Below are 6267 nucleotides of genomic sequence, written 5' to 3' on the forward strand. Positions count from 1 at the left end.
GACCACTCAGTGGCAATGTGGCCCTCAGACAACAACATGGTCCCAGGTGGTAGCCTAGACCTCAGGCACCCACATGCCCTTTAATGGTAAACAAATGCCATAGACTCAACTCGGACTCTGACTACTGTAGGGTCAAGGACCGTGACATGGCCCTTGGCAGTAGCTTGAGCCCTGGATGACACCATGGGCCCTGGGTGACAGCACAGGCCACTTAGATCTGTATGACCTCAGCTGCAGCGTGGCTCTCAGATTCCAACAAGGCCACAGATTGCGACCCAGACCCCAGGCTTTCATGTGGCCTCTGGTGGTAACATGGGCCATGAATGTTAACATAGACCCCAGCTGTGATAGAACTATGGATGTAGATATGGCCTTCAGATGTGATTATCCTGGCCACAGATGTGAGAACAGGCCACTCAGATCAGTGTGGCACAGTTGCAGCATGGATCTTGGACACCAACATGACCTCAGACAGTGGGCCAGACCCCACAGCCTTTGGTGGTAACAAGAGCCAAGGATATCAGCTCAGATTCTGGCTGTGTGGTAGGGCCAATACACCCAGGCATGGGCCTCAGATGCAGCTCTGTCGCAGAGGTCACCATGGTACTGGGTGGCAGCCCAGGCCACTCAGATCTGTATGGCCCCTGGGGCATCATGACCCTCAGATACCTACATGGCCACAGGTGGCAGCCCAGACACTGTACATCCTTGTGTGTCCTCGGTGGCAACATGGACCAAGGATGTCAACACAGACCCTGGCTACGGTAGAAGCACAGACCCAGACACATCCTTCGGCAGCAGCCTGGGCTGAGATGTTACCACGGCCCCCGGGTGGCAAGCAGGCCACCCACATCAGCCCACCCCTCATCACTTTCGCTCCTCCCATCCAGCCTTGGTCCACAGCACACGGGCCATCCCTCGTCTCTTCCTCTCCCTGTTCTCCACCACACATTTGGTCATCATAATAGCATCCACCTGCAGGGAGGGTCTGCAGATGTCTTCCCTCCATCCCAGGCCTTGACCGTCCACGCTGTTCTGCGGGTGGCTGGCACTCACCTGAGCCTGGCTGGCTTTCTTCACAACTCTGTTCTTAAGGTTAGTCATGTTCACAGTGGGTACCCATTTTCACACAGTTGTGAGTGGAGATAAGAGAATCTCACGTTTTCAAGGCTGTTATGCATTGTGCACTTGTTGGATGTCTTTTGCCACCCTTGATATGAGGATCTGTGCTGTGCCTACTCTTATTGTATCTTGTTATGCCGTGTTCTGTTGATATATCCCTGGAGTCCTGCTCTTTCCTGAAGGGAAGTGGATATGAGGGAGAGGGGAGATGGGTGTGGGAACTGGGAGGAGAGGAGGGATTGGTAGGCTGTGGTTGGGATGTATTGTATAAGCAAAGAGATAAAAAGAAAAAAAGAACTTATAATACAACAGCAGGAACAAAAAATAATCAATTTTTCTGAGGTCTAATCACTAAACTCAGTGGGTATTGGGGTATTAGAAATCTATTCCACCCAACCATGAGTTCTGGAGAGCTCAGATTTTCTATTGTCTTTTAGCTGATAGCTGCTGGATGGTCTGGCCTCTTGAAGAATGGTTCCTATTCTAAATAACAATAGCCTTGGTCTAGGCTGAGTCTATACCCACCTTGAAGGCTAGTGAGATGTGCTGGTGTGGGGTGCCTGAGGGCTTGGGTACCTGCAGCAAAGGAGAGCCTTTAGGATTAAGGGAAATAATTGCTATCAACCCTTTATACATGATAATAGATGTCTTCTGCCATTGCCCCCACCTTTAGATGGTTATTTAGGATGATGCAACAATAAACCCTGGCCTTCTGTCTCGTCTTTAACCTTTAACATCATTGGATAGTTAGCTTTCCCTCGTCCACACTCCCCCACTCAGGGTCAGACCCAGGGTTGTTCTTCTGGTTCCCATCACAGCCCCGAAGACATCAGCCCATGATGAATGGGCACATCTAGAACTTGGACAGTGTGTGTCAGACATAGGAACCTTTCCACCATTCCAGTTCTTCCTTCCTTCTGTTAAAAAAGACCCCATCTCTGTCAACTAAAAATACTTTCGAGATAAGTCTTCTAAGAATCTTTTATCCCTGATGGCAATACGAGACACTTACAAACTCTTTAGTATGATACTGACACATCCAGCCAAGAAGCAGTGTTTCTGTACTCTGAATCAAGGAAAGTCTGTCGCTATTTCAAATACAGTAGAAAGACACTTGACTCCAAAGACTGACCCATAAAGGGTGACATATCTTCTGCCAGGTTCACAGAAGAATTGAGGTTGGAAAACTGTTCCACTATGCAAGAATTGGGTGATTCAAGACCTATAACTGTGGCCTGAGACCAATGGTCTACACAGAAACCAGGCTATGAAAGGAAGACATATCCAGTCCCCTTGGTCGGTATCGGTAGTCTTTGATCAAAACAACAGAAGAACCAGATATGTAACCTCCAGATGATGACTCCATCTACTGAGTCCTCCTCACCTTTGTGTCCTTCTGGCTGGAGTCCCAGACTCTGGATGGAACACAAGTCATCTATTACAGACTGACTAAAAAAAAAAATCTTCAGAATCACAAGAGTAATAAGCAGTCATTGTTGAGGGCACCAAATGTTAAGGAAGCTTATTATATGCCGATAGTAACCAGACAAACCAAAGAACAGAGTCATAGAACTCTGGAGTGTCATGTTTAAAAGTGCTGAGTTGTTGGACAGCCCCGTCTGCCCTTCTCTCCAATCAGCAGGGACAATGGCCCGTCCTTGTACCTTAGGTAAAGCTCCCCAGATGGTGACTGCTTTAAGCTATGAGGGACCCACAACGATGCAAGCTGAGTTCGATATCTGCCGCTTAAGTTGTTACTTCTGGTCAGATTGAACCAACGTGCGCTTGTTTTCTTTCCTTTGTTCTTCTCTTTGGTAGGACTGAGACGGAACCTAGAAGCTCAAACATGCAAAGGCAGTGCTGCACCATTGAACTACAGCTCCAGCCCTACCTTCGCCTTTGGAAATTAGTCAACTCATCTTTCCCCACTTGACCTTCTGCTGCCCCAGGGACAGCAGTCACCCTCCCTTCCAGATTCTCCTGGCACTACCTCAATGAATTGACCTTACTTTGGCCCCTCAGAGACAGCAAGAGCTGCTGCTCTTAGAGGTCCCCTCTTCAAAACTCTGATCATCACCTTGTAGCCTCTAAGTACTGGAGGCTTGCTCTGAGCCACGAGGCAACAATCACAAAATGGACTCTATTTTTTTCCAACCCTGGGGTACAATGGTTATATAATTTCGTCTGGGAAACAATGTCCCTGGAGTTAGGTCAGACCATCTTCTGGTTGCACTTACACTCCTATTACTTTTGTAACTGCTCCCCTGTTTCAAATCCTCTTGCCTGAAATATCTATTGAAGGTTGTATTCCAAACTCTCCCCATCTAATAGAGCGATGACTATTTACTTGACATAAACCAAGCAATTAGGGTGCCAGGAGCCTGAGATCTGTTTCTTTTGTTTTTCTTCATTCAACAGACTTCTAGCAAGCATCTCCAAATATAAGCATTTACCTGGCTTTGGAAATATATGGTGCATACTACATAGTACTTTATTTCAAAGAAATAAAGGGTTATGAAAAGCCACTTTTAAGTAAATCACGTACCCATCGTAGTGTTTACAATCTAGCATACCACTTGGCAGCCCACTGATCAGTACCAAGAGGTATCTTGTATTGCATTTATCTCTACTAGTTTTAATTGCTTTGGGTATGTGTCCTATTTTATTTTCAGGTTTGGCTCTTAAAATGAAGACACATACATTGTGACACAATTACTTTTATCTTTATCAAAAGATGTAAGAAAACATCAGATTATTAGATTATTGTGTTTTAACCATGTTTGTTTGGGATTAGCTTTTTTTAATGGCACTTTCTTCCTCTGTAATCCAGCGGAACTACCAATACCTCTGCCTGAGATACTTGCTGGCAAGTACCAGCTTAGCAACATGAAAATGGTAAAAATGAATATTGGTGAATCTCACCAACATGAGGAAAACATTGACTATAGGACTATTGGAGCCAGGGTATTAAATGTTTAGGCCTCTAGGAATTTGTACTACTTTCTGTATTTCTATATTCATTTTTTCTCTCTTTATTGGCCATTGATGCCACAAGTTGATAGCAAGTAAAGCATGATTTAATAGAGATGATAATAAATTTGTTTGATAGAATTCATGTCCTATTGATAAAATGTTCCTTACCAGCAATATAAGGATGGATAACCAGCCAAAAGGAAAATTAGATGCAAATTGGTTACATGTTATATTCTGCTCAACAATATGGTAAACAGAAACCCTAAAGTAGAATACTCTTAGATGCTCTATTCAGGGAGATGATACATTATAACATTAACTTTTGATACAGAGACAGATTCTCAAAAAATAGATGTGCAAATAAAATAGTATTTCAGTGAAAATGTAGGTAATAAAATAAGTTATGAGCATGTTCCAGGAGGCAAGGAAAGTTTTAAATATGAACTTGAGGTAGATTGTGTAAAATAATTTTTAAAAATGGTCCTTGGCCACAGGGATTCATGGCAAAGGTGGCACCAGTCTGAGGCTGCCCAGGCGGTTGATGGATAGGTGGTTTTGTTGCAGAAATGTATGGGTGTGTCTGTGCTTGTGGTGTGTGTGTGTGTGTGTGTGTGTGTGTGTGTGTGTGTGTGTGTGTGTGTGTGGTTATGATGGCCTTTGTACAAAGTTGTATTTCTGGGAGGGTCTTTTCTGATAGCCGCTGTTAGACAACTGTGGTTGAAACCATTCTCTAGAATGGTTTTGTTACAGAGGACTCCATTTTTATACTGAAAAATTTCACAGCTAATAAATACTAACAACTAAGAATGTTTCGACCCTTTCTGCTCATCCTTAAGTATTGCTCCTTTGTTCCTGTTTTGAATGAAAGTATACCAAGACAGCTTTTGTTTCGTCAGCAAGAGACTTTCTAAGCATACGCATTACTCCTTTCTATTTACTGCTGAATTGCACTTGGATATTGGCAAGTGGTCTCCTCCACTAAGCTTTAGACAGTCTCCTCTGAGCCCTCTAAGTTTTGTCATAGGCATCCATCCTCATCAGGACTGAATAGCGCTGTTGATGAAGGATGTCTCTAAGCCTATCATCTTTACTATTTTGTCAGACTGCCCATCCTTCAGCCTTGGCATCTGGTCTCTCTACTGCCTTCACCCTGATGTCCCTGCTGAGTAGCTTTCCATCTATTGACTCACCCTCCCCAACTCTAATATTATCTTGGCCATTAGTCACTATTCGCCTCTGCTTGGGTGTCTTTTCCTCTACTGCAATAGTTCCTGAATGTAATTCCCCCTTTTAAATTGGTTTTCTTTTTTTCTTATATTTTAAGACAGACTTTTACATTTAGATGCATTTTGGTCATATTCCTCCCCATCCTAAACTCCAACCCATCTAAACAAACAAAAACTCAATTCAGCAACAAAACCCCCAAACCAATAAAGTGAAACAAAATCACACCCAAAGAAAGAAAACAAGAAAAAAAGCCACTAAACTGTAACCAAATAGAAGCACACACACATAAAAACTGTGATGTCTGTTATATGTTGGTTAGCTGCTCCTGAACGTGAGGCCTGTCCTAAAAGTGGTTGCTATACCCAACCTCTATTAGAGAAAGTGATTTTCCCTCTCCTGGCAAGTTTAAGTGACAGATCTTAGTTAATCTTCGCCCGAGTGACTAGGTTTCCATTCATCTTCTTAAAATGCAGAAAAATAAAATACAATAAGCTAAAACAAGAGCTATCACATGGGAGTTGGTCAAGACAAAGCAACAGAAGTGCGAGAGCCCAAGAAAAAGCCTGAGAATTAGAAACCCACTCATGTCCCTTCTCAATCATCCCGTGGGAACACTGAACTGGAAGCCGTGTTTACCACATACACAGAAGACCTGGTTCTATGCTTGCTGCTTCAGTCTTTCTGAGTTCACATGAGCTATGCTCATACTGAGTTAGAGAGCCTAGTTTTCTTGATGCCCATGTTGAGTTAGAGAGCCTTGTTTTCTTGATGCCCTCCATCCTTTCTTCTGGCTTTTTCACTCTCTCTGCCGCCTCTTCTTAGAGGTTCCATGAACTCTGAGGGGAGGGATTTGATGGAGACATCCCATCTAGGGCTAAGTGTTCCAAAGTCTGTCACTCACTCTGGCTGCAGGTCTTTATTTTTGTCCCCATTTGCTGCAAGGAG

General features: G+C 43.8%; 1 long non-coding RNA gene across 1 annotated transcript in view; it reads left to right on the forward strand.

Annotated features, from left to right (window-relative positions):
- The window catches only part of LOC110341354, a 69977-nt gene extending 66476 nt beyond the window's left edge, over positions 1–3501 (forward strand). Inside the window, exon 3 of the long non-coding RNA XR_005870562.1 lies at positions 2941–3501. This is a non-coding gene — a long non-coding RNA (uncharacterized LOC110341354). The remainder of the gene's footprint in view (positions 1–2940) is intronic.
- The last annotated feature ends 2766 nt before the right edge of the window (positions 3502–6267 follow it).

The sequence above is a fragment of the Mesocricetus auratus genome, unplaced genomic scaffold (genome assembly GCF_017639785.1).
Source record: "Mesocricetus auratus isolate SY011 unplaced genomic scaffold, BCM_Maur_2.0 Super-Scaffold_100023, whole genome shotgun sequence".
NCBI classification, from domain to species: Eukaryota; Metazoa; Chordata; class Mammalia; order Rodentia; family Cricetidae; genus Mesocricetus; species Mesocricetus auratus.